This window comes from Mesoplodon mirus (assembly GCF_964341445.2).
Source record: "Mesoplodon mirus genome assembly, contig: HAP1_SCAFFOLD_366, whole genome shotgun sequence".
NCBI classification, from domain to species: Eukaryota; Metazoa; Chordata; class Mammalia; order Artiodactyla; family Ziphiidae; genus Mesoplodon; species Mesoplodon mirus.
This window is the reverse complement of record NW_028295583.1, coordinates 332,391-358,361: the sequence shown is the minus strand read 5'-3', so window position 1 is coordinate 358,361 and position 25,971 is coordinate 332,391.

Here is a 25,971-nt window from a genome sequence, read left to right as displayed (position 1 = left end):
GGAGGGTCAGGCTACGTGCTGATGCATGGGTCATTGCCAGCGTACGGGCCAGGAGTAGGCTACGGCTTAGGGTAAGGTGTAGGGCTTGTGGTGGGTTTCCGTTCTGGGCTAGGGTTAGGGTTAGGGTACGGCAAGGCTTAGGGCACAGGTGAGGGTACGTAAACGTGGGAGGGTCAGGCTACATTTTGACGCACGGGTCAGTGCCAGCATACGGGCCAGGAGTAGGCTACGGCGTAGGGTAAGGTGTAGGGCTGGTGGTGGGTTTCCGTTTTGGGCTAGGGTTAGGGTTAGGGAACGGCAAGGCTTAGGGCACAGGTGAGGGTACGGAAACGTGGCACGGTCAGGCTATCTGCTGACGCACGGGTCAGTGCCAGCGTACGGGCCAGGAGTAGGCTATGGCTTGGGGGTAAGGTGTAGGGCTGGTGGTGGGTTTCTGTGTCGGCCTAGGGTTAGGGTTAGGGAACGGCAAGGCTTAGGGCACAGGTGAGGGTACGGAAACGTTGGAGGGTCAGGCTACGTGCTGACGCATGGGTCATTGCCAGCGTACGAGCCAGGAGTAGGCTACGGCTTCGTGTAAGGTGTATGGCTGGTGGTGTGTTTCCATTCTGTGCTAGGGTTAGGGTTAGGGAACGGCAAGGCTTAGGGCACAGGTGAGGATACGTAAACGTGGGAGGGTCTGGCTACGTGCTGACGCATGGTTCAGTGCCAGCGTACGGGCCAGGAGTATGCTACGGCGTAGGGTACTGTGTAGGACTGGTGGTGGGTTTTCGTTCCGGGCTAGGGTTAGGGTTAGGGAACGGCAAGGCTTAGGGCACAGGTGAGGGTACGGAAACGTGGGAGGGTCAGGCTACGTGCTGACGCACGGGTCAGTGACAGCGTACGGGCCAGGAGTAGGCTACGGCTTGGGGGAAAGTTGTAGGGTTGGTGGTGGGTTTCCGTTCCGGGCTAGGGTTGGGTTAGGGAACGGCAAGGCTTAGGGCACAGGTGAGGGTACGGAAACGTGGGAGGGTGAGGCTACGTGCTGACGCACGGGTCAGTGCCAGCATACGGGCCAGGAGTAGGCTATGGCGTAGAGTAAGTTGTAGGGCTGGTGGTGGGTTTCTGTTCCGGGCTAGGGTTAGGGTTAGGGTACGGCAAGTCTTAGGGCACAGGTGAGGGTACGGAAACGTGTGAGTGTGAGGCTACGTGCTGACGCACGGGTCAGTGCCAGCATACGGGCCAGGAGTAGGCTACGGCTTAGGGTAAGGTGTATGGCTGGTGGTGCGTTTCCATTCTGGGCTAGGGTTAGGGTTAGGGAACGGCAAGGCTTAGGGCACAGGTGAGGGTACGGAAACGTGGGAGGGTCAGGCTACGTGCTGACGCATGGGTCATTGCCAGCGTACGGGCCAGGAGTAGGCTACGGCTCAGGGTAAGGTGTATGGCTGGTGGTGCGTTTCCATTCTGGGCTAGGGATATGGTTAGGGAACGGCAAGGCTTAGGGCACAGGTGAGGGTACGGAAACGTGGGAGGGTCAGGCTACGTTCTGACACACGGGTCAGTGCCAGCATACGGGCCAGTAGTAGGCTACGGCGTAGGGTAAGGTGTAGGGCTGGTGGTGGGTTTCCGTTCCGGGCTAGGGTTAGGGTTAGGGAACGGCAAGGCTTCGGGCACAGGTGAGGGTACGGAAACGTGGGAGGGTCACGCTACGTGCTGACGCACGGGTCAGTGCCAGCGTACGGGCCAGGAGTAGGCTACGGCTTGGGGGAAAGGTGTAGGGTTGGTGGTGTGTTTCTGTTCAGGGCTAGGGTTAGGGTTAGGGAACGGCAAGGCTTAGGGCACAGGTGAGGGTACGGAAACGTGGGAGGGTCAGGCCACGTGCTGACGCACGGGTCAGTGCCAGCGTACGGGCCAGGAGTAGGCTACGGCTTGGGGGTAAGGTGTAGGGCTGGTGGTGGGTTTCTTTGTCCGCCTAGGGTTAGGGTTAGGGAACGGCAAGGCTTAGGGCACAGGTGAGGTTACGGCAACGTTGGAGGGTCAGGCTACGTGCTGACGCATGGGTCATTGCCAGCGTACAGGCCAGGAGTAGGCTATAGCTTAGGGTAAGGTGTAGGGCTGGTGGTGGGTTTCCATTCTGGTCTAGGGTTAGGGTTAGGGAACGGCAAGGCTTAGGGCACAGGTGAGGGTACGGAAACGTGGGAGTGTCAGGTTACGTGCTGATGCAGGTGTCAGTGCCAGCGTACGGGCCAGGAATAGGCTACGGCTTGGGGGAAAGGTGTAGGGTTGGTGGTGGGTTTCCGTTCCGGGCTAGGGTTAGGGTTAGGGAACGGCAAGGCTTAGGGCACAGGTGAGGGTATGGAAACGTGTGAGGGTCAGGCTACGTTCTGACGCACGTGTCAGTGCCAGCATACGGGCCAGGAGTAGGCTACGGCGTAGGGTATGGTGTAGGGCTGGTGGTGGGTTTAAGTTCCGGGCTAGGGTTAGGGTTAGGGAACGGCAAGGCTTAGGGCACAGGTGAGGGTACGGAAACGTGGGAGCGTCAGGCTACGTGCTGACGCACGGGTCAGTGCCAGCGTACGGGCCAGGAATAGGCTACGGCGTAGGGTAAGGTGTAGGGCTGGTGGTGGGTTTTCATTCTGGTCTAGGGTTAGGGTTAGGGAACAGCAAGCCTTAGGGCACAGGTGAGGGTATGGAAACGTGGGAGGGTCAGGCTACGTGCTGACGCACGGGTCAGTGCCAGCGTACGGGCCATGAGTAGGCTACGGCTAGGGGGAGAGGTGTAGGGTTGGTGGTGGGTTTCCGTTCCGGGCTAGGGTTAGGGTTAGGGAACAGCAAGGCTTAGGGCACAGGTGAGGGTACGTAAACGTGGGAGGGTCAGGCTACGTGCTGACGCACGGGTCAGTGCCAGCGTACGGGCCAGGAGTAGGCTACGGCTTGGGGGTAAGGTGTAGGGTTGGTGGTGGGTTTCCGTGCTGGCCTAGGGTTAGGGTTAGGGAACGGCAAGGCTTAGGGCACAGGTGAGGGTACGGAAACGTGGGAGGGTCAGGCTACGTGCTGACGCATGGGTCATTGCCAGCGTACGGGCCAGGAGTAGGCTACGGCTTAGGGTAAGGTGTAGGGCTGGTGGTGGGTTTCCGTTCTGGGCTAGGGTTAGGGTTAGGGTACGGCAAGGCTTAGGGCACAGGTGAGGGTACGTAAACGTGGGAGGTTCAGGCTACATTCTGACGCACGGGTCAGTGCCAGCATACGGGCCAGGAGTAGGCTACGGCGTAGGGTAAGGTGTAGGGCTGGTGGTGGGTTTCTGTTCCGGGCCAGGGTTAGGGTTAGGGAACGGCAAGGCTTAGGGCACAGGTGACGGTACGGAAACGTGGCACGGTCAGGCTATCTGCTGACGCATGGGTCAGTGCCAGCGTACGGGCCAGGAGTAGGCTACCGCACAGGGTAAGGTGTAGGGCTGGTGGTGGGTTTCCATTGTGGGCTAGGGTTAGGGTTAGGGAACGGCAAGGCTTAGGGCACAGGTGACCGTACGGAAACGTGGGAGTGTCAGGTTACGTGCTGATGCACGGGTCAGTGCCAGCGTACGGGCCAGGAATAGGCTACGGCTTGGTGGAAAGGTGTAGGGTTGGTGGTGGGTTTCCGTTCCGGGCTAGGGTTAGGGTTAGGGAACGGCAAGGCTTAGGGCACAGGTGAGGGTATGGAAACGTGTGAGCGTCAGGCTACGTTCTGACGCACGTGTCATTGCCAGCATACGGGCCAGGAGTAGGCTACGGCGTAGGGTAAGGTGTAGGGCTGGTGGTGGGTTTCCGTTCCGGGGTAGGGTTAGGGTTAGGGAACGGCAAGGCTTAGGGCACAGGTGACGGTACGGAAACGTGGCACGGTCAGGATATCTGCGGACGCACGGGTCAGTGCCTGCGTACGGGCCAGGAGTAGGCTACCGCACAGGGTAAGGTGTAGGGCTGGTGGTGGGTTTCCATTGTGGGCTATTGTTAGGGTTAGAGAACGGCAAGGCTTAGGGCACAGGTGACGGTACGGAAACGTGGGAGGGTCAGGCTACGTGCTGACGCATGGGTCAGTGCCAGCGTACGGGCCAGGAGTAGGCTACGGCTTGGGGGAAAGGTGTAGGGTTGGTGGTGGGTTTCCGTTCCGGGCTAGGGTTAGGGTTTGGGAACGGCAAGTCTTAGGGCACAGGTGAGGGTACGGAAACGTGTGAGGGTGAGGCTACGTGCTGACGCACGGGTCAGTGCCAGCATACGGGCCAGGAGTAGGCTACGGCGTAGAGTAAGGTGTAGGGCTGGTGGTGGGTTTCTGTTCCGGGCTAGGGTTAGGGTTAGGGTACGGCAAGTCTTAGGGCACAGGTGAGGGTACGGAAACGTGTGAGTGTGAGGCTACGTGCTGACGCACGGGTCAGTGCCAGCATACGGGCCAGGAGTAGGCTACGGCTTAGGGTAAGGTGTATGGCTGGTGGTGCGTTTCCATTCTGGGCTAGGGTTAGGGTTAGGGAACGGCAAGGCTTAGGGCACAGGTGACAGTATGTAAACGTGGGAGGGTCAGGCTACATTCTGATGCACGTGTCAGTGCTAGCATACAGACTAGGAGTAGGCTACGGCGTACGGTAAGGTGTAGGGCTGGTGGTTGGTTTCCCTTCCGGGCTAGGGTTAGGGTTAGGGAACGACAAGGCTTAGGGCACAGGTGAGGGTACGGAAACGTGTGAGGGTCAGGCTACGTGCTGACGCACGGGTCAGTTCCAGCGTACGGGCCAGGAATAGGCTACGGCGTAGGGTAAGGTGTAGGGCTGGTGGTGGGTTTCCGTTCCGGGCAAGGGTTAGGGTTAGAGAACGGCAAGGCTTAGGGCACAGGCGAGGGTACAGAAACGTGGGAGGGTCAGGCTACGTGCTGACGCACGGGTCAGTGCCAGCGTACGGGCCAGGAGTAGGCTAAGGCTTCGGGGAAAGGTCTAGGGTTGGTGGTGGGTTTCCGTTCCGGGCTAGGGTTAGGGTTAGGGAACGGCAAGGTTTAGGGCACAGGTGAGGGTACGGAAACGTGGGAGGGTGAGGCTACATGCTGACGCACGGGTCAGTGCCAGCATACGGGCCAGCAGTAGGCTACAGCGTAGGGTATGGTGTAGGGCTGGTGGTGGGTTTCCTTTCCGGGCTAGGGTTAGGGTTAGGGAACGGCAAGGCTTAGGGCACAGGTGAGGGTACGGAAACAGGTAGGGTCAGGCTACGGGCTGACGCACGGGTCAGTGCCAGCGTACGGGCCAGGAGTAGGCTACGCCTTGGAGTAAGGTGTAAGACTGTTGGTGGTTTTCCGTTCCGGGCTAGTGTTAGGGTTAGGGAACGGCAAGGCTTATGGCACAGGTGAGGGTACGGAATCGTGGCACGGTCAGGCTATGTGCTGACGCACGGGTCAGTGCCAGCGTACGGGCCAGGAGTAGGCTACGGCTTGGGGGTAAGGTGTAGGGCCGGTGGTGGGTTTCTGTGCCGGCCTAGGGTTAGGGTTAGGCAACGGCAAGGCTTAGGGCACAGGTGAGGGTACGGAAACGTGGGAGGGTCAGGCTACGTTCTGACACATGGTTCATTGCCAGTGTACGGGCCAGGAGTAGGCTACAGCTTAGGGTAAGGTGTATGACCGGTGGTGCGTTTCCGTTCTGGGCTAGGGTTAGGGTTAGGGAACGGCAAGGCTTAGGGCACAGGTGAGGGTACGGAAACGTGGCACGGTCAGGCTATGTGCTGACGCACGGGTCAGTGCCAGCATACGGGCCAGGAGTAGGCTACCGCAAAGGGTAAGGTGTAGGGCTGGTGGTTGGTTTCCATTGTGGGCTAGGGTTAGGGTTAGGGAACGGCAAGGCTTAGGGCACAGGTGAGGGTACGGAAACGTGTGAGGGTCAGGCTACGTGCTGACGCACGGGTCAGTTCCAGCGTACGGGCCAGGAATAGGCTACGGCGTAGGGTAAGGTGTAGGGCTGGTGGTGGGTTTTCGTTCCGGGCTAGGGTTAGGGTTAGGGAACGGCAAGGCTTAGGGCACAGGTGAGGGTACGGAAACGTGGGAGGGTCAGGCTACGTGCTGACGCACGGGTTAGTGCCAGCGTACGGGCCAGGAGTAGACTATGGCTTGGGTGTTAGTTGTAAGGCTGGTGGTGGCTTTCCGTTCCGGGCTAGGGTTAGGGTTAGGGAACGGCAAGGCTTAGGGCACAGGTGAGGGTACGTAAACGTGGGGGGATCAGGCTACGTGCTGACGCACGGGTCAGTGCCAGCGTACGGGCCAGGAGTAGGGTACGGCTTGGGGGTAAGGTGTAGGGCTGGTGATGGGTTTCTGTGTCGGCCTAGGGTTAGGGTTAGGGAATGGCAAGGCTTAGGGCACAGGTGAGGGTACGGAAACATTGGAGGGTCTGGCTACGTGCTGACGCATGGGTCATTGCCAGCGTACGGGCCAGGAGTAGGCTACGGCTTAGGGTAATGTGTATGGCTGGTGGTGCGTTTCCATTCTGTGCTAGGGTTAGGGTTAGGGAACGGCAAGGCTTAGGGCACAGGTGAGGGTACGTAAACGTGGGAGGGTCAGGCTACGTTCTGACGCACGGGTCGGTGCCAGCATACAGACTAGGAGTAGGCTACGGCGTAGGGTAAGGTGTAGGGCTGGTGGTGGGTTTCCGTTCCGGGCTAGGGTTAGGGTTAGGGAACGGTAAGGCTTAGGGCACAGGTGAGGGTACGGAAACGTGGCACGGTCAGGCTATGTGCTGACGCATGGGTCAGTGCCAGCATACGGGCCAGGAGTAGGCTACCGCACAGGGTAAGGTGTAGGGTTGGTGGTGGGTTTCCATTGTGGGCTAGGGTTAGGGTTAGGGAACGGCAAGGCTTAGGGCACAGGTGAGGGTATGGAAACGTGGGAGGGTCAGGCTACGTGCTGACGCACGGGTCAGTGCCAGCGTACGGGCCAGGAATAGGCTACGGCGTAGGGTAAGGTGTAGGGCTGGTGGTGGGTTTTCATTCCGGTCTAGGGTTAGGGTTAGGGAACAGCAAGGCTTAGGGCACAGGTGAGGGTATGGAAACGTGGGAGGGTCAGGCTACGTGCTGACGCACGGGTCAGTGCCAGCGTACGGGCCAGGAGTAGGCTACGGCTAGGGGGAGAGGTGTAGGGTTGGTGGTGGGTTTCCGTTCCGGGCTAGGGTTAGGGTTAGGGAACGGCAAGGCTTAGGGCACAGGTGAGGGTACGTAAACGTGGGAGGGTCAGGCTACGTGCGGACGCACGGGTCAGTGCCACCGTACGGGCCAGGAGTAGGCTACGGCTTGGGTGTAAGGTGTAGGGTTGGTGGTGGGTTTCCATGCTGGCCTAGGTTTAGGGTTAGGGAACGGCAAGGCTTAGGGCACAGGTGAGGTTACGTAAACGTGGGAGGGTCAGGCTACGTTCTGACGCACGGGTCAGTGCCAGCATACGGGCCAGGAGTAGGCTACGGCGCAGGGTAAGGTGTAGGGCTGGTGGTGGGTTTACGTTCCGGGCTAGGGTTAGGGTTAGGGAACGGCAAGGCTTAGGGCACAGGTGACGGTACGGAAACGTGGCACGGTCAGGCTATCTGCGGACGCACGGGTCAGTGCCAGCGTACGGGCCAGGAGTAGGCTACCGCACAGGGTAAGGTGTAGGGCTGGTGGTGGGTTTCCATTGTGGGCTAGGGTTAGGGTTAGGGAATGGCATGGCTTAGGGCACAGGTGAGGGTACGGAAACGTGTGAGGGTCAGGCTACGTGCTGACGCACGGGTCAGTTCCAGCGTACGGGCCAGGAATAGGCTACGGCGTAGGGTAAGGTGTAGGGCTGGTGGTGGGTTTTCATTCCGTTCTAGGGTTAGCGTTAGGGAACGGCAAGGCTTACGGCACAGGTGAGGGTACGGAAACGTGGGAGGGTCAGGCTACGTGCTGACGCACGGTTCAGTGCCAGCGTACGGTCCAGGAGTAGGCTACGGCTTGGGGGAAAGGTGTAGGGTTGGTGGTGGGTTTCCATTCCGGGCTAGGGTTAGGGTTAGGGAACGGCAAGGCTTAGGGCACAGGTGAGGGTACGGAATCGTGGCACGGTCAGGCTATGTGCTGACGCACATGTCAGTGCCAGCGTACGGGCCAGGAGTAGGCTACGGCTTGGGGGTAAGGTGTAGGGCCGGTGGTGGGTTTCTGTGCCGGCCTAGGGTTAGGGTTAGGGAACGGCAAGACTTAGGGCAGAGGTGAGGGTACGGAAACGTGGAAGGGTCAGGCTACGTGCTGACACATGGGTCATTGCCAGTGTACGGGCCAGGAGTAGGCTACGGCTTAGGGTAAGGTGTATGGCTGGTGGTGCGTTTCTGTTCTGGGCTAGGGTTAGGGTTAGGGAACGGCAAGGCTTAGGGCACAGGTGAGGGTACGTAAACGTCGGAGGGTCAGGCTACGTTCTGACGCAAGGGTCAGTGCCAGCATACAGACTAGGAGTAGGCTACGGCGTAGGGTAAGGTGTAGGGCTGGTGGTGGGTTTCCGTTCCGGGCTAGGGTTAGGGTTAGGGAACGGCAAGGCTTAGGGCACAGGTGAGGGTACGGAAACGTGGCACGGTCAGGCTATGTGCTGATGCACGGGTCAGTGCCACCATACGGGCCAGGAGTAGGCTACCGCAAAGGGTAAGGTGTAGGGCTGGTGGTTGGTTTCCATTGTGGGCTAGGGTTAGGGTTAGGGAACGGCAAGGCTTAGAGCACAGGTGAGGGTACGGAAACGTGTGAGGGTCAGGCTACGTGCAGACGCACGGGTCAGTTCCAGCGTACGGGCGAGGAATAGGCTACGGCGTAGGGTAAGGTGTAGGGCTGGTGGTGGGTTTTCGTTCCGGGCTAGGGTTAGGTTTAGGGAACGGCAAGGCTTAGGGCACAGGTGAGGGTACGGAACCGTGGGAGGCTCAGGCTACGTGCTGACGCACGGGTCAGTGCCAGCGTACGGGATAGGAGTAGGCTACGGCTAGGGGGAGAGGTTTAGGGTTGGTGGTGGGTTTCCGTTCCGGGCTACGGTTAGGGTTAGGGAACGGCAAGGCTTAGGGCACAGGTGAGGGTACGTAAACGTGGGAGGGTCAGGCTACGTGCTGTCGCACGGGTCAGTGCCAGCGTATGGGCCAGGAGTAGGCTACGGCTTGGGGGTAAGGTGTAGGGTTGGTGGTGGGTTTCCGTTCCGGGCTACGGTTAGGGTTAGGGAACGGCAAGGCTTAGGGCACAGGTGAGGGTACGGAAACGTGGGAGGGTCAGGCTACATTCTGACGCACGGGTCAGCGCCAGCATACGGGCCAGGAGTAGGCTACGGCGTAGGGTAAGGTGTAAGGCTGGTGGTGGGTTTCCGTTCGGAGCCAGGGTTAGGGTAAGGGAACGGCAAGGCTTAGGGCACAGGTGACGGTACGGAAACGTGGCACGGTCAGGCTATCTGCTGACGCATGGGTCAGTGCCAGCGTACGGGCCAGGAGTAGGCTACCGCACAGGGTAAGGTGTAGGGCTGGTGGTGGGTTTCCATTGTGGGCTAGGGTTAGGGTTAGGGAACGGCAAGGCTTAGGGCACCAGTGACGGTACGGAAACGTGGGAGTGTCAGGTTACGTGCTGATGCACGGGTCAGTGCCAGCGTACGGGCCAGGAATAGGCTACGGCTTGGGGGAAAGGTGTAGGGTTGGTGGAGGGTTTCCGTTCCGGGCTAGGGTTAGGGTTAGGGAACGGCAAGGCTTAGGGCACAGGTGAGGGTATGGAAACGTGTGAGGGTCAGGCTACGTTCTGACGCATGTGTCAGTGCCAGCATACGGGCCAGGAGTAGGCTACGGCGTAGGGTAAGGTGTAGGGCTGGTGGTGGGTTTCCGTTCCGGGCTAGGGTTAGGTTTAGGGAACGGCAAGGCTTAGGGCACAGGTGAGGGTACGGAAACGTGGGAGGGTGAGGCTACGTGCTGACGCACGGGTCAGTGCCAGCGTACGGTCCAGGAGTAGGCTACGGCTTGGCGGTATGGTTTAGGCCTGGTGGTGGGTTTTCGTGCTCGCCTAGGGTTAGGGTTAGGGAACGGCAAGGCTTAGGGCACAGGTGAGGGTACGGAAACGTGGGAGGGTCAGGCTACGTGCTGACGCACGGGTTAGTGCCAGCGTACGGGCCAGGAGTAGACTATGGCTTGGGTGTTAGGTGTAAGGCTGGTGTTGGCTTTCCGTTCCGGGCTAGGGTTAGGGTTAGGGAACGGCAAGGCTTAGGGCACAGGTGAGGGTACGTAAACGTGGGGGGATCAGGCTACGTGCTGACGCACGGGTCAGTGCCAGCGTACGGGCCAGGAGCAGGCTACGGCTTGGGGGTAAGGTGTAGGGCTGGTGGTGGGTTTCTGTGTGGGCCTAGGGTTAGAGTTAGGGAACGGCAAGGCTTAGGGCACAGGTGAGGGTACTGAAACGTTGGAGGGTCATGCTACGTGCTGACGCATGGGTCATTGCCAGCGTACGGGCCAGGAGTAGGCTACGGCTTAGGGTAAGGTGTAGGGCTGGTGGTGGGTTTCCGTTCCGGGCTAGGGTTAGTGTTAGAGAACGGCAAGACTTAGGGCACAGGTGAGGGTACGGAAACGTGGGAGGGTCAGGCTACGAGCTGACGCACGGGTCAGTTCCAGCGTACGGGCCAGGAATAGGGTACGGCGTAGGGTAAGGTGTAGGGCTGGTGGTGGGTTTTCATTCCGGGCTAGGGTTAGGGTTAGGGAACGGCAAGGCTTAGGGCACAGGTGAGGGTACGGAAACGTGGGAGGGTCAGGCTACGTGCTAACGCACGGGTCAGAGACAGCGTACGGGCCAGGAGTAGGCTACGGCTTGGGGGAAAGGTGTAGGGTGGGTGGTGGGTTTCCGTTCCGGGCTAGGGTTAGGGTTAGGGAACGGCAAGGCTTAGGGCACAGGTGAGGGTACGGAAACGTGGGAGGGTCAGGCTACGTGCTGACGCAAGTGTCAGTGCCTGCGTACGGGCCAGGAGTGGGCTATGGCTTGGGGGTAAGGTGTAGGGCTGTTGGTGGGTTTCTGTGCCGGCCTAGGGTTAGGTTTAGGGAACGGCAAGGCTTAGGGCACAGGTGAGGGTACGGAAACGTGGGAGGGTCAGGCGACGGGCTGACGCACGGGTCAGTGCCAGCGTACGGGCCAGGAGTAGGCTACAGCTTGGTGGTAAGGTGTAAGGCTGTTGGTGGTTTCCTCTTCCGGGCTAGGGTTAGGGTTAGGGAACGGCAAGGCTTAGGGCCCAGGTGAGGGTATGGAAACGTGGCACGGTCAGGCTATGTGCTGACGCATGGGTCAGTGCCAGCGTACCGGCCAGGAGTAGGCTACGGCTTGGGGGTAAGTTGTAGGGCTGGTGGTGGGTTTCTCTGCCGGCCTAGGGCTATGGTTAGAGAACGGCAAGGCTTAGGGCACAGGTGAGGGTACAGAAACGTGGGAGGGTCATGCTACGTGCTGACGCACGGGTCAGTGCCAGCGTACGGGCCAGGAGTAGCCTACGGCGTAGGGTAAGGTGTAGGGCTGGTGGTGGGTTTCTGTGTCAGCCTAGGGTTAGGGTTATGGAACGGCAAGGCTTAGGGCACAGGTGAGGGTACGGAAACGTGGCACGGTCAGGCTATGTGCTGACGCATGGGTCAGTGCCAGCATACGGGCCAGGAGTAGGCTACCGAACAGGGTAAGTTGTAGGGCTGGTGGTGGGTTTCCATTGTGGGCTAGGGTTAGGGTTAGGGAATGGCAAGGCTTAGGGCACAGGTGAGGGTATGGAAACGTGGGAAGGTCAGGCTACGTGCTGACACACGGGTCAGTGCCAGCGTACGGGCCAGGAGTAGCCTACGGCGTAGGGTAAGGTGTAGGGCTGGTGGTGGGTTTCTGTGCCGGCCTAGGGTTAGGGTTAGGGAACGGCAAGGCTTAGGGCACAGGTGAGGGTACGGAAACGTGTGAGGGTCAGTCTACGTGCTGACGCACGGTCAGTGCCAGCATACGGGCCAGGTGTAGGCTACCGCACAGGGTAAGGTGTAGGGCTGGTGGTTGGTTTCCATTGTGGGCTAGGGTTAGGGTTAGGGAACGGCAAGGCTTAGGGCACAGGTGAGGGTACGTAAACGTGGGAAGGTCAGGCTACGTGCTGACGCACGGGTCAGTGCCAGCATGCGGGCCAGGAGTAGGGTACGGCGTAGGGTAAGGTGTAGGGCTGGTGGTGGGTTTCTGTTCTGGGCTAGGGTTAGGGTTAGGGAACGGCAAGGCTTAGGGCACAGGTGACTGTACGGAAACGTGGCACGGTCAGGCTATATGCGGACGCACGGGTCAGTGCCATCGTACGGGCCAGGAGTAGGCTACCGCACAGGGTAAGGTGTAGGGCTGGTGGTGGGTTTCCATTGTGGGCTAGGGTTAGGGTTAGGGAACGGCAAGTCTTAGGGCACATGTGAGGGTACGGAAACGTGGGAGGGTCAGGCTACGTGCTGACCCATGGGTCAGTGCCTGCGTACGGGCCAGGAGTACGCTACGGCGTAGGGTAATGTGTAGGGCTGGTGGTGGGTTTTCGTTTCGGGCTAGGGTTAGGGTTAGGGAACGGCAAGGCTTAGGGCACAGGTGAGGGTACGGAAACGTGGGAGGGTCAGGCTACGTGCTGACGCACGGGTCAGTGACAGCGTACGGGCCAGGAGAAGGCTACGGCTTGGGGGAAAGTTGTAGGGTTGGTGGTGGGTTTCCGTTCCGGGCTAGGGTTAGGGTTAGGGAACGGCAAGGCTTAGGGCACAGGTGAGGGTACGGAAACGTGGGAGGGTGAGGCTACGTGCTGACGCACGTGTCAGTGACTGCGTACGGGCCAGGAGTAGGCTACGGCTTGGTGGAAAGTTGTAGGGTTGGTGGTGGGTTTCCGTTCCGGGCTAGGGTTAGGGTTAGGGAACGGCAAGGCTTAGGGCACAGGTGAGGGTACGTAAACGTGGGAGGGTCAGGCTACGTTCTGACGCACGGGTCAGTGCCAGCATACGGGCCAGTAGTAGGCTACGGCGTAGGGTAAGGTGTAGGGCTGGTGGTGGGTTTCCGTTCCGGGCTAGGGTTAGGGTTAGGGAACGGCAAGGCTTAGGGCACAGGTGAGGGTACGGAAACGTGGGAGGGTCAGGCTACGTGCTGACGCACGGGTCAGTGCCAGCGTACGTGCCAGGAGTAGGCTACGGCTTGGGGGAAAGTTTTAGGGTTGGTGGTGTGTTTCCGTTCAGGGCTAGGGTTAGGGTTAGGGAACGGCAAGGCTTAGGACACAGGTGAGGGTACGGAAACGTGGGAGGGTCAGGCGACGGGCTGACGCACGGGTCAGTGCCAGCGTACGGGCCAGGAGTAGGCTACGGCTTGGGGATAAGGTTTAGGGCTGGTGGTGGGTTTCTGTGTCGGCCTAGGGTTAGGGTTAGGGAACGGCAAGGCTTAGGGCACAGGTGAGTTTACGGAAAAATTGGAGGGTCAGGCTACGTGCTGACGCATGGGTCATTGCCAGCGTACGGGCCAGGAGTAGGCTATAGCTTAGGGTAAGGTGTAGGGCTGGTGGTGGGTTTCCATTCTGGGCTAGGGTTAGGGTTAGGGAACGGCAAGGCTTAGGGCACAGGTGAGGGTACGGAAACGTGGGAAGGTCAGGCTACGTTCTGACGCACGGTTCAGTGCCAGCGTACGGGCCAGGAGTAGGCTACGGCTTGGGGGAAAGGTGTAGGGTTGGTGGTGGGTTTCCGTTCCGGGCTAGGGTTAGGGTTAGGGAACGGCAAGTCTTAGGGCACAGGTGAGGGTACGGAAACGTGTGAGGGTGAGGCTACGTGCTGACGCACGGGTCAGTGCCAGCATACGGGCCAGGAGTAGGGTACGGCATAGGGTAAGGTGTAGGGCTGGTGGTGGGTTTCCGTTCCGGGCTAGGGTTAGGGTTAGGGAACGGGAAGGCTTAGGGCACAGGTGAGGGTATGGAAACGTGGGAAGGCCAGGCTACGTGCTGACGCACGGGTCAGTGCCAGCGTACGGGCCAGGAGTAGGCTACGGCTTGGAGGTAAGTTGTAGGGCTGGTGGTGGGTTTCTGTGCCGGCCTAGGGTTAGGGTTAGGGAACGGCAAGGCTTAGGGCACAGGTGAGGATACGGAAACGTGTGAGGGTCAGTCTACGTGCTGACGCACGGTCAGTGCCAGCATACGGGCCAGGAGTAGGCTACCGCACAGGGTAAGGTGTAGGGCTGGTGGTGGGTTTCCATTGTGGGCTAGGGTTAGGGTTAAGGAACGGCAAGGCTTAGGGCACAGGTGAGGGTACGCAAACGTGTGAGGGTCAGGCTACGTGCTGACACACGGGTCAGTTCCAGCGTATGGGCCAGGAATAGGCTACGGCGTAGGGTAAGGTGTAGGGCTGGTGGTGGGTTTTCGTTTCGGGCTAGGGTTAGGGTTAGGGTACGGCAAGACTTAGGGCACAGGTGAGGGTACGTAAACGTGGGAGGGTCAGGCTACGTGCTGACGCACGGGTCAGTGCTAGCATACAGGCCAGGAGTAGGCTACGGTATAGGGTAAGGTGTAGGGCTGGTGGTGGGTTTCCGTTCTGGGCTAGGATTAGCGTTAGGGAACGGCAAGGGTTAGGGCACAGGTGAGGGTACGTAAACGTGGGAGGGTCAGGCTACGTGCGGACGCACAGGTCAGTGCCAGCGTACGGGCCAGGAGTAGGCTACGGCTTGGGGGTAAGGTGTAGGGTTGGTGGTGGGTTTCCGTGCTGCCCTAGGGTTAGGGTTAGGGAACGGCAAGGCTTAGGGCACAGGTGAGGGTACGGAAACGTGGGAGGGTCAGGCTACGTGCTGATGCATGGGTCATTGCCAGCGTACGGGCCAGGAGTAGGCTACGGCTTAGGGTAAGGTGTAGGGCTTGTGGTGGGTTTCCGTTCTGGGCTAGGGTTAGGGTTAGGGTACGGCAAGGCTTAGGGCACAGGTGAGGGTACGTAAACGTGGGAGGGTCAGGCTACATTTTGACGCACGGGTCAGTGCCAGCATACGGGCCAGGAGTAGGCTACGGCGTAGGGTAAGGTGTAGGGCTGGTGGTGGGTTTCCGTTTTGGGCTAGGGTTAGGGTTAGGGAACGGCAAGGCTTAGGGCACAGGTGAGGGTACGGAAACGTGGCACGGTCAGGCTATCTGCTGACGCACGGGTCAGTGCCAGCGTACGGGCCAGGAGTAGGCTATGGCTTGGGGGTAAGGTGTAGGGCTGGTGGTGGGTTTCTGTGTCGGCCTAGGGTTAGGGTTAGGGAACGGCAAGGCTTAGGGCACAGGTGAGGGTACGGAAACGTTGGAGGGTCAGGCTACGTGCTGACGCATGGGTCATTGCCAGCGTACGAGCCAGGAGTAGGCTACAGCTTCGTGTAAGGTGTATGGCTGGTGGTGTGTTTCCATTCTGTGCTAGGGTTAGGGTTAGGGAACGGCAAGGCTTAGGGCACAGGTGAGGATACGTAAACGTGGGAGGGTCAGGCTACGTGCTGACGCATGGTTCAGTGCCAGCGTACGGGCCAGGAGTATGCTACGGCGTAGGGTACTGTGTAGGACTGGTGGTGGGTTTTCGTTCCGGGCTAGGGTTAGGGTTAGGGAACGGCAAGGCTTAGGGCACAGGTGAGGGTACGGAAACGTGGGAGGGTCAGGCTACGTGCTGACGCACGGGTCAGTGACAGCGTACGGGCCAGGAGTAGGCTACGGCTTGGGGGAAAGTTGTAGGGTTGGTGGTGGGTTTCCGTTCCGGGCTAGGGTTGGGTTAGGGAACGGCAAGGCTTAGGGCACCGGTGAGGGTACGGAAACGTGGGAGGGTGAGGCTACGTGCTGACGCACGGGTCAGTGCCAGCCTACGGGTCAGTAGTAGGCTACGGCGTAGGGTAAGGTGTAGGGCTGGTGGTGGGTTTCTGTTCCTGGCGAGGGTTAGGGTTAGGGAACGGCAAGGCTTAGGGCACAGGTGAGGGTACGGAAACGTGGGAGGGTCAGGCTACGTGCTGACGCATGGGTCATTGCCAGCGTACGGGCCAGGAGTAGGCTACGGCTCAGGGTAAGGTGTATGGCTGGTGGTGCGTTTCCATTCTGGGCTAGGGTTAGGGTTAGGGAACGGCAAGGCTTAGGGCACAGGTGAGGGTACGGAAACGTGGGAGGGTCAGGCTACGTTCTGACACACGGGTCAGTGCCAGCATACGGGCCAGTAGTAGGCTACGGCGTAGGGTAAGGTGTAGGGCTGGTGGTGGGTTTCCGTTCCGGGCTAGGGTTAGGGTTAGGGAACGGCAAGGCTTCGGGCACAGGTGAGGGTACGGAAACGTGGGAGGGTCACGCTACGTGCTGACGCACGGGTCAGTGCCAGCGTACGGGCCAGGAGTAGGCTACGGCTTGGGGGAAAGGTGTAGGGTTGGTGGTGTGTTTCTGTTCAGGGCTAGGGTTAGGGTTAGGGAACGGCAAGGCTTAGGGCACAGGTGAGGGTACGGAAACGTGGGAGGGTCAGGCTACGTGCTGACGCACGGGTCAGTGCCAGCGTACGGGCCAGGAGTAGGCTACGGCTTGGGGGTAAGGTGTAGGGCTGGTGGTGGGTTTCTTTGTCCGCCTAGGGTTAGGGTTAGGGAACGGCAAGGCTTAGGGCACAGGTGAGGTTACGGCAACTTTGGAGGGTCAGGCTACGTGCTGACGCATGGGTCATTGCCAGCGTACAGGCCAGGAGTAGGCTATAGCTTAGGGTAAGGTGTAGGGCTGGTGGTGGGTTTCCATTCTGGTCTAGGGTTAGGGTTAGGGAACGGCAAGGCTTAGGGCACAGGTGAGGGTACGGAAACGTGGGAGTGTCAGGTTACGTGCTGATGCAGGTGTCAGTGCTATCGTACGGGCCAGGAATAGGCTACGGCTTGGGGGAAAGGTGTAGGGTTGGTGGTGGGTTTCCGTTCCGGGCTAGGGTTAGGGTTAGGGAACGGCAAGGCTTAGGGCACAGGTGAGGGTATGGAAACGTGTGAGGGTCAGGCTACGTTCTGACGCACGTGTCAGTGCCAGCATACGGGCCAGGAGTAGGCTACGGCGTAGGGTATGGTGTAGGGCTGGTGGTGGGTTTAAGTTCCGGGCTAGGGTTAGGGTTAGGGAACGGCAAGGCTTAGGGCACAGGTGAGGGTACGGAAACGTGGGAGCGTCAGGGTACGTGCTGACGCACGGGTCAGTGCCAGCGTACGGGCCAGGAATAGGCTACGGCGTAGGGTAAGGTGTAGGGCTGGTGGTGGGTTTTCATTCTGGTCTAGGGTTAGGGTTAGGGAACAGCAAGCCTTAGGGCACAGGTGAGGGTATGGAAACGTGGGAGGGTCAGGCTACGTGCTGACGCACGGGTCAGTGCCAGCGTACGGGCCATGAGTAGGCTACGGCTAGGGGGAGAGGTGTAGGGTTGGTGGTGGGTTTCCGTTCCGGGCTAGGGTTAGGGTTAGGGAACAGCAAGGCTTAGGGCACAGGTGAGGGTACGTAAACGTGGGAGGGTCAGGCTACGTGCTGACGCACGGGTCAGTGCCAGCGTACGGGCCAGGAGTAGGCTACGGCTTGGGGGTAAGGTGTAGGGTTGGTGGTGGGTTTCCGTGCTGGCCTAGGGTTAGGGTTAGGGAACGGCAAGGCTTAGGGCACAGGTGAGGGTACGGAAACGTGGGAGGGTCAGGCTACGTGCTGACGCATGGGTCATTGCCAGCGTACGGGCCAGGAGTAGGCTACGGCTTAGGGTAAGGTGTAGGGCTGGTGGTGGGTTTCCGTTCTGGGCTGGGGTTAGGGTTAGGGTACGGCAAGGCTTAGGGCACAGGTGAGGGTACGTAAACGTGGGAGGTTCAGGCTACATTCTGACGCACGGGTCAGTGCCAGCATACGGGCCAGGAGTAGGCTACGGCGTAGGGTAAGGTGTAGGGCTGGTGGTGGGTTTCTGTTCCGGGCCAGGGTTAGGGTTAGGGAACGGCAAGGCTTAGGGCACAGGTGACGGTACGGAAACGTGGCACGGTCAGGCTATCTGCTGACGCATGGGTCAGTGCCAGCGTACGGGCCAGGAGTAGGCTACCGCACAGGGTAAGGTGTAGGGCTGGTGGTGGGTTTCCATTGTGGGCTAGGGTTAGGGTTAGGGAACGGCAAGGCTTAGGGCACAGGTGACCGTACGGAAACGTGGGAGTGTCAGGTTACGTGCTGATGCACGGGTCAGTGCCAGCGTACGGGCCAGGAATAGGCTACGGCTTGGGGGAAAGGTGTAGGGTTGGTGGTGGGTTTCCGTTCCGGGCTAGGGTTAGGGTTAGGGAACGGCAAGGCTTAGGGCACAGGTGAGGGTATGGAAACGTGTGAGGGTCAGGCTACGTTCTGACGCACGTGTCATTGCCAGCATACGGGCCAGGAGTAGGCTACGGCGTAGGGTAAGGTGTAGGGCTGGTGGTGGGTTTCCGTTCCGGGGTAGGGTTAGGGTTAGGGAACGGCAAGGCTTAGGGCACAGGTGACGGTACGGAAACGTGGCACGGTCAGGCTATCTGCGGACGCACGGGTCAGTGCCTGCGTACGGGCCAGGAGTAGGCTACCGCACAGGGTAAGGTGTAGGGCTGGTGGTGGGTTTCCATTGTGGGCTATTGTTAGGGTTAGAGAACGGCAAGGCTTAGGGCACAGGTGACGGTACGGAAACGTGGGAGGGTCAGGCTACGTGCTGACGCATGGGTCAGTGCCAGCGTACGGGCCAGGAGTAGGCTACGGCTTGGGGGAAAGGTGTAGGGTTGGTGGTGGGTTTCCGTTCCGGGCTAGGGTTAGGGTTTGGGAACGGCAAGTCTTAGGGCACAGGTGAGGGTACGGAAACGTGTGAGGGTGAGGCTACGTGCTGACGCACGGGTCAGTGCCAGCATACGGGCCAGGAGTAGGCTACGGCGTAGAGTAAGGTGTAGGGCTGGTGGTGGGTTTCTGTTCCGGGCTAGGGTTAAGGTTAGGGTACGGCAAGTCTTAGGGCACAGGTGAGGGTACGGAAACGTGTGAGTGTGAGGCTACGTGCTGACGCACGGGTCAGTGCCAGCATACGGGCCAGGAGTAGGCTACGGCTTAGGGTAAGGTGTATGGCTGGTGGTGCGTTTCCATTCTGGGCTAGGGTTAGGGTTAGGGAACGGCAAGGCTTAGGGCACAGGTGACAGTATGTAAACGTGGGAGGGTCAGGCTACATTCTGATGCACGTGTCAGTGCTAGCATACAGACTAGGTGTAGGCTACGGCGTACGGTAAGGTGTAGGGCTGGTGGTTGGTTTCCCTTCCAGGCTAGGGTTAGGGTTAGGGAACGACAAGGCTTAGGGCACAGGTGAGGGTACGGAAACGTGTGAGGGTCAGGCTACGTGCTGACGCACGGGTCAGTTCCAGCGTACGGGCCAGGAATAGGCTACGGCGTAGGGTAAGGTGTAGGGCTGGTGGTGGGTTTCCGTTCCGGGCAAGGGTTAGGGTTAGAGAACGGCAAGGCTTAGGGCACAGGCGAGGGTACAGAAACGTGGGAGGGTCAGGCTACGTGCTGACGCACGGGTCAGTGCCAGCGTACGGGCCAGGAGTAGGCTAAGGCTTCGGGGAAAGTTCTAGGGTTGGTGGTGGGTTTCCGTTCCGGGCTAGGGTTAGGGTTAGGGAACGGCAAGGTTTAGGGCACAGGTGAGGGTACGGAAACGTGGGAGGGTGAGGCTACATGCTGACGCACGGGTCAGTGCCAGCATACGGGCCAGCAGTAGGCTACAGCGTAGGGTATGGTGTAGGGCTGGTGGTGGGTTTCCTTTCCGGGCTAGGGTTAGGGTTAGGGAACGGCAAGGCTTAGGGCACAGGTGAGGGTACGGAAACAGGTAGGGTCAGGCTACGGGCTGACGCACGGGTCAGTGCCAGCGTACGGTCCAGGAGTAGGCTACGCCTTGGAGTAAGGTGTAAGACTGTTGGTGGTTTTCCGTTCCGGGCTAGTGTTAGGGTTAGGGAACGGCAAGGCTTATGGCACAGGTGAGGGTACGGAATCGTGGCACGGTCAGGCTATGTGCTGACGCACGGGTCAGTGCCAGCGTACGGGCCAGGAGTAGGCTACGGCTTGGGGGTAAGGTGTAGGGCCGGTGGTGGGTTTCTGTGCCGGCCTAGGGTTAGGGTTAGGCAACGGCAAGGCTTAGGGCACAGGTGAGGGTACGGAAACGTGGGAGGGTCAGGCTACGTTCTGACGCATGGTTCATTGCCAGTGTACGGGCCAGGAGTAGGCTACAGCTTAGGGTAAGGTGTATGACCGGTGGTGCGTTTCCGTTCTGGGCTAGGGTTAGGGTTAGGGAACGGCAAGGCTTAGGGCACAGGTGAGGGTACGGAAACGTGGCACGGTCAGGCTATGTGCTGACGCACGGGTCAGTGCCAGCATACGGGCCAGGAGTAGGCTACCGCAAAGGGTAAGGTGTAGGGCTGGTGGTTGGTTTCCATTGTGGGCTAGGGTTAGGGTTAGGGAACGGCAAGGCTTAGGGCACAGGTGAGGGTACGGAAACGTGTGAGGGTCAGGCTACGTGCTGACGCACGGGTCAGTTCCAGCGTACGGGCCAGGAATAGGCTACGGCGTAGGGTAAGGTGTAGGGCTGGTGGTGGGTTTTCGTTCCGGGCTAGGGTTAGGGTTAGGGAACGGCAAGGCTTAGGGCACAGGTGAGGGTACGGAAACGTGGGAGGGTCAGGCTACGTGCTGACGCACGGGTTAGTGCCAGCGTACGGGCCAGGAGTAGACTATGGCTTGGGTGTTAGTTGTAAGGCTGGTGGTGGCTTTCCGTTCCGGGCTAGGGTTAGGGTTAGGGAACGGCAAGGCTTAGGGCACAGGTGAGGGTACGTAAACGTGGGGGGATCAGGCTACGTGCTGACGCACGGGTCAGTGCCAGCGTACGGGCCAGGAGTAGGCTACGGCTTGGGGGTAAGGTGTAGGGCTGGTGATGGGTTTCTGTGTCGGCCTAGGGTTAGGGTTAGGGAATGGCAAGGCTTAGGGCACAGGTGAGGGTACGGAAACATTGGAGGGTCTGGCTACGTGCTGACGCATGGGTCATTGCCAGCGTACGGGCCAGGAGTAGGCTACGGCTTAGGGTAATGTGTATGGCTGGTGGTGCGTTTCCATTCTGTGCTAGGGTTAGTGTTAGGGAACGGCAAGGCTTAGGGCACAGGTGAGGGTACGTAAACGTGGGAGGGTCAGGCTACGTTCTGACGCACGGGTCGGTGCCAGCATACAGACTAGGAGTAGGCTACGGCGTAGGGTAAGGTGTAGGGCTGGTGGTGGGTTTCCGTTCCGGGCTAGGGTTAGGGTTAGGGAACGGCAAGGCTTAGGGCACAGGTGACGGTACGGAAACGTGGCACGGTCAGGCTATCTGCGGACGCACGGGTCAGTGCCTGCGTACGGGCCAGGAGTAGGCTACCGCACAGGGTAAGGTGTAGGGCTGGTGGTGGGTTTCCATTGTGGGCTATTGTTAGGGTTAGAGAACGGCAAGGCTTAGGGCACAGGTGACGGTACGGAAACGTGGGAGGGTCAGGCTACGTGCTGACGCATGGGTCAGTGCCAGCGTACGGGCCAGGAGTAGGCTACGGCTTGGGGGAAAGGTGTAGGGTTGGTGGTGGGTTTCCGTTCCGGGCTAGGGTTAGGGTTTGGGAACGGCAAGTCTTAGGGCACAGGTGAGGGTACGGAAACGTGTGAGGGTGAGGCTACGTGCTGACGCACGGGTCAGTGCCAGCATACGGGCCAGGAGTAGGCTACGGCGTAGAGTAAGGTGTAGGGCTGGTGGTGGGTTTCTGTTCCGGGCTAGGGTTAAGGTTAGGGTACGGCAAGTCTTAGGGCACAGGTGAGGGTACGGAAACGTGTGAGTGTGAGGCTACGTGCTGACGCACGGGTCAGTGCCAGCATACGGGCCAGGAGTAGGCTACGGCTTAGGGTAAGGTGTATGGCTGGTGGTGCGTTTCCATTCTGGGCTAGGGTTAGGGTTAGGGAACGGCAAGGCTTAGGGCACAGGTGACAGTATGTAAACGTGGGAGGGTCAGGCTACATTCTGATGCACGTGTCAGTGCTAGCATACAGACTAGGTGTAGGCTACGGCGTACGGTAAGGTGTAGGGCTGGTGGTTGGTTTCCCTTCCAGGCTAGGGTTAGGGTTAGGGAACGACAAGGCTTAGGGCACAGGTGAGGGTACGGAAACGTGTGAGGGTCAGGCTACGTGCTGACGCACGGGTCAGTTCCAGCGTACGGGCCAGGAATAGGCTACGGCGTAGGGTAAGGTGTAGGGCTGGTGGTGGGTTTCCGTTCCGGGCAAGGGTTAGGGTTAGAGAACGGCAAGGCTTAGGGCACAGGCGAGGGTACAGAAACGTGGGAGGGTCAGGCTACGTGCTGACGCACGGGTCAGTGCCAGCGTACGGGCCAGGAGTAGGCTAAGGCTTCGGGGAAAGTTCTAGGGTTGGTGGTGGGTTTCCGTTCCGGGCTAGGGTTAGGGTTAGGGAACGGCAAGGTTTAGGGCACAGGTGAGGGTACGGAAACGTGGGAGGGTGAGGCTACATGCTGACGCACGGGTCAGTGCCAGCATACGGGCCAGCAGTAGGCTACAGCGTAGGGTATGGTGTAGGGCTGGTGGTGGGTTTCCTTTCCGGGCTAGGGTTAGGGTTAGGGAACGGCAAGGCTTAGGGCACAGGTGAGGGTACGGAAACAGGTAGGGTCAGGCTACGGGCTGACGCACGGGTCAGTGCCAGCGTACGGTCCAGGAGTAGGCTACGCCTTGGAGTAAGGTGTAAGACTGTTGGTGGTTTTCCGTTCCGGGCTAGTGTTAGGGTTAGGGAACGGCAAGGCTTATGGCACAGGTGAGGGTACGGAATCGTGGCACGGTCAGGCTATGTGCTGACGCACGGGTCAGTGCCAGCGTACGGGCCAGGAGTAGGCTACGGCTTGGGGGTAAGGTGTAGGGCCGGTGGTGGGTTTCTGTGCCGGCCTAGGGTTAGGGTTAGGCAACGGCAAGGCTTAGGGCACAGGTGAGGGTACGGAAACGTGGGAGGGTCAGGCTACGTTCTGACGCATGGTTCATTGCCAGTGTACGGGCCAGGAGTAGGCTACAGCTTAGGGTAAGGTGTATGACCGGTGGTGCGTTTCCGTTCTGGGCTAGGGTTAGGGTTAGGGAACGGCAAGGCTTAGGGCACAGGTGAGGGTACGGAAACGTGGCACGGTCAGGCTATGTGCTGACGCACGGGTCAGTGCCAGCATACGGGCCAGGAGTAGGCTACCGCAAAGGGTAAGGTGTAGGGCTGGTGGTTGGTTTCCATTGTGGGCTAGGGTTAGGGTTAGGGAACGGCAAGGCTTAGGGCACAGGTGAGGGTACGGAAACGTGTGAGGGTCAGGCTACGTGCTGACGCACGGGTCAGTTCCAGCGTACGGGCCAGGAATAGGCTACGGCGTAGGGTAAGGTGTAGGGCTGGTGGTGGGTTTTCGTTCCGGGCTAGGGTTAGGGTTAGGGAACGGCAAGGCTTAGGGCACAGGTGAGGGTACGGAAACGTGGGAGGGTCAGGCTACGTGCTGACGCACGGGTTAGTGCCAGCGTACGGGCCAGGAGTAGACTATGGCTTGGGTGTTAGTTGTAAGGCTGGTGGTGGCTTTCCGTTCCGGGCTAGGGTTAGGGTTAGGGAACGGCAAGGCTTAGGGCACAGGTGAGGGTACGTAAACGTGGGGGGATCAGGCTACGTGCTGACGCACGGGTCAGTGCCAGCGTACGGGCCAGGAGTAGGCTACGGCTTGGGGGTAAGGTGTAGGGCTGGTGATGGGTTTCTGTGTCGGCCTAGGGTTAGGGTTAGGGAATGGCAAGGCTTAGGGCACAGGTGAGGGTACGGAAACATTGGAGGGTCTGGCTACGTGCTGACGCATGGGTCATTGCCAGCGTACGGGCCAGGAGTAGGCTACGGCTTAGGGTAATGTGTATGGCTGGTGGTGCGTTTCCATTCTGTGCTAGGGTTAGTGTTAGGGAACGGCAAGGCTTAGGGCACAGGTGAGGGTACGTAAACGTGGGAGGGTCAGGCTACGTTCTGACGCACGGGTCGGTGCCAGCATACAGACTAGGAGTAGGCTACGGCGTAGGGTAAGGTGTAGGGCTGGTGGTGGGTTTCCGTTCCGGGCTAGGGTTAGGGTTAGGGAACGGCAAGGCTTAGGGCACAGGTGAGGGTACGGAAACGTGGCACGGTCAGGCTATGTGCTGACGCATGGGTCAGTGCCAGCATACGGGCCAGGAGTAGGCTACCGCACAGGGTAAGGTGTAGGGTTGGTGGTGGGTTTCCATTGTGGGCTAGGGTTAGGGTTAGGGAACGGCAAGGCTTAGGGCACAGGTGAGGGTATGGAAACGTGGGAGGGTCAGGCTACGTGCTGACGCACAGGTCAGTGCCAGCGTACGGGCCAGGAATAGGCTACGGCGTAGGATAAGGTGTAGGGCTGGTGGTGGGTTTTCATTCCGGTCTAGGGTTAGGGTTAGGGAACAGCAAGGCTTAGGGCACAGGTGAGGGTATGGAAACGTGGGAGGGTCAGGCTACGTGCTGACGCACGGGTCAGTGCCAGCGTACGGGCCAGGAGTAGGCTACGGCTAGGGGGAGAGGTGTAGGGTTGGTGGTGGGTTTCCGTTCCGGGCTAGGGTTAGGGTTAGGGAACGGCAAGGCTTAGGGCACAGGTAAGGGTACGTAAACGTGGGAGGGTCAGGCTACGTGCGGACGCACGGGTCAGTGCCACCGTACGGGCCAGGAGTAGGCTACGGCTTGGGTGTAAGGTGTAGGGTTGGTGGTGGGTTTCCATGCTGGCCTAGGTTTAGGGTTAGGGAACGGCAAGGCTTAGGGCACAGGTGAGGTTACGTAAACGTGGGAGGGTCAGGCTACGTTCTGACGCACGGGTCAGTGCCAGCATACGGGCCAGGAGTAGGCTACGGCGCAGGGTAAGGTGTAGGGCTGGTGGTGGGTTTACGTTCCGGGCTAGGGTTAGGGTTAGGGAACGGCAAGGCTTAGGGCACAGGTGACGGTACGGAAACGTGGCACGGTCAGGCTATCTGCGGACGCACGGGTCAGTGCCAGCGTACGGGCCAGGAGTAGGCTACCGCACAGGGTAAGGTGTAGGGCTGGTGGTGGGTTTCCATTGTGGGCTAGGGTTAGGGTTAGGGAATGGCATGGCTTAGGGCACAGGTGAGGGTACGGAAACGTGTGAGGGTCAGGCTACGTGCTGACGCACGGGTCAGTTCCAGCGTATGGGCCAGGAATAGGCTACGGCATAGGGTAAGGTGTAGGGCTGGTGGTGGGTTTTCATTCCGTTCTAGGGTTAGCGTTAGGGAACGGCAAGGCTTACGGCACAGGTGAGGGTACGGAAACGTGGGAGGGTCAGGCTACGTGCTGACGCACGGGTCAGTGCCAGCGTACGGTCCAGGAGTAGGCTACGGCTTGGGGGAAAGGTGTAGGGTTGGTGGTGGGTTTCCATTCCGGGCTAGGGAACGGCAAGGCTTAGGGCACAGGTGAGGGTACGGAATCGTGGCACGGTCAGGCTATGTTCTGACGCACATGTCAGTGCCAGCGTACGGGCCAGGAGTAGGCTACGGCTTGGGGGTAAGGTGTAGGGCCGGTGGTGGGTTTCTGTGCCGTCCTAGGGTTAGGGTTAGGGAACGGCAAGACTTAGGGCAGAGGTGAGGGTACGGAAACGTGGAAGGGTCAGGCTACGTGCTGACGCATGGGTCATTGCCAGTGTACGGGCCAGGAGTAGGCTACGGCTTAGGGTAAGGTGTATGGCTGGTGGTGCGTTTCCGTTCTGGGCTAGGGTTAGGGTTAGGGAACGGCAAGGCTTAGGGCACAGGTGAGGGTACGTAAACGTCGGAGGGTCAGGCTACGTTCTGACGCAAGGGTCAGTGCCAGCATACAGACTAGGAGTAGGCTACGGCGTAGGGTAAGGTGTAGGGCTGGTGGTGGGTTTCCGTTCCGGGCTAGGGTTAGGGTTAGGGAACGGCAAGGCTTAGGGCACAGGTGAGGGTATGGAAACGTGGCACGGTCAGGCTATGTGCTGATGCACGGGTCAGTGCCACCATACGGGC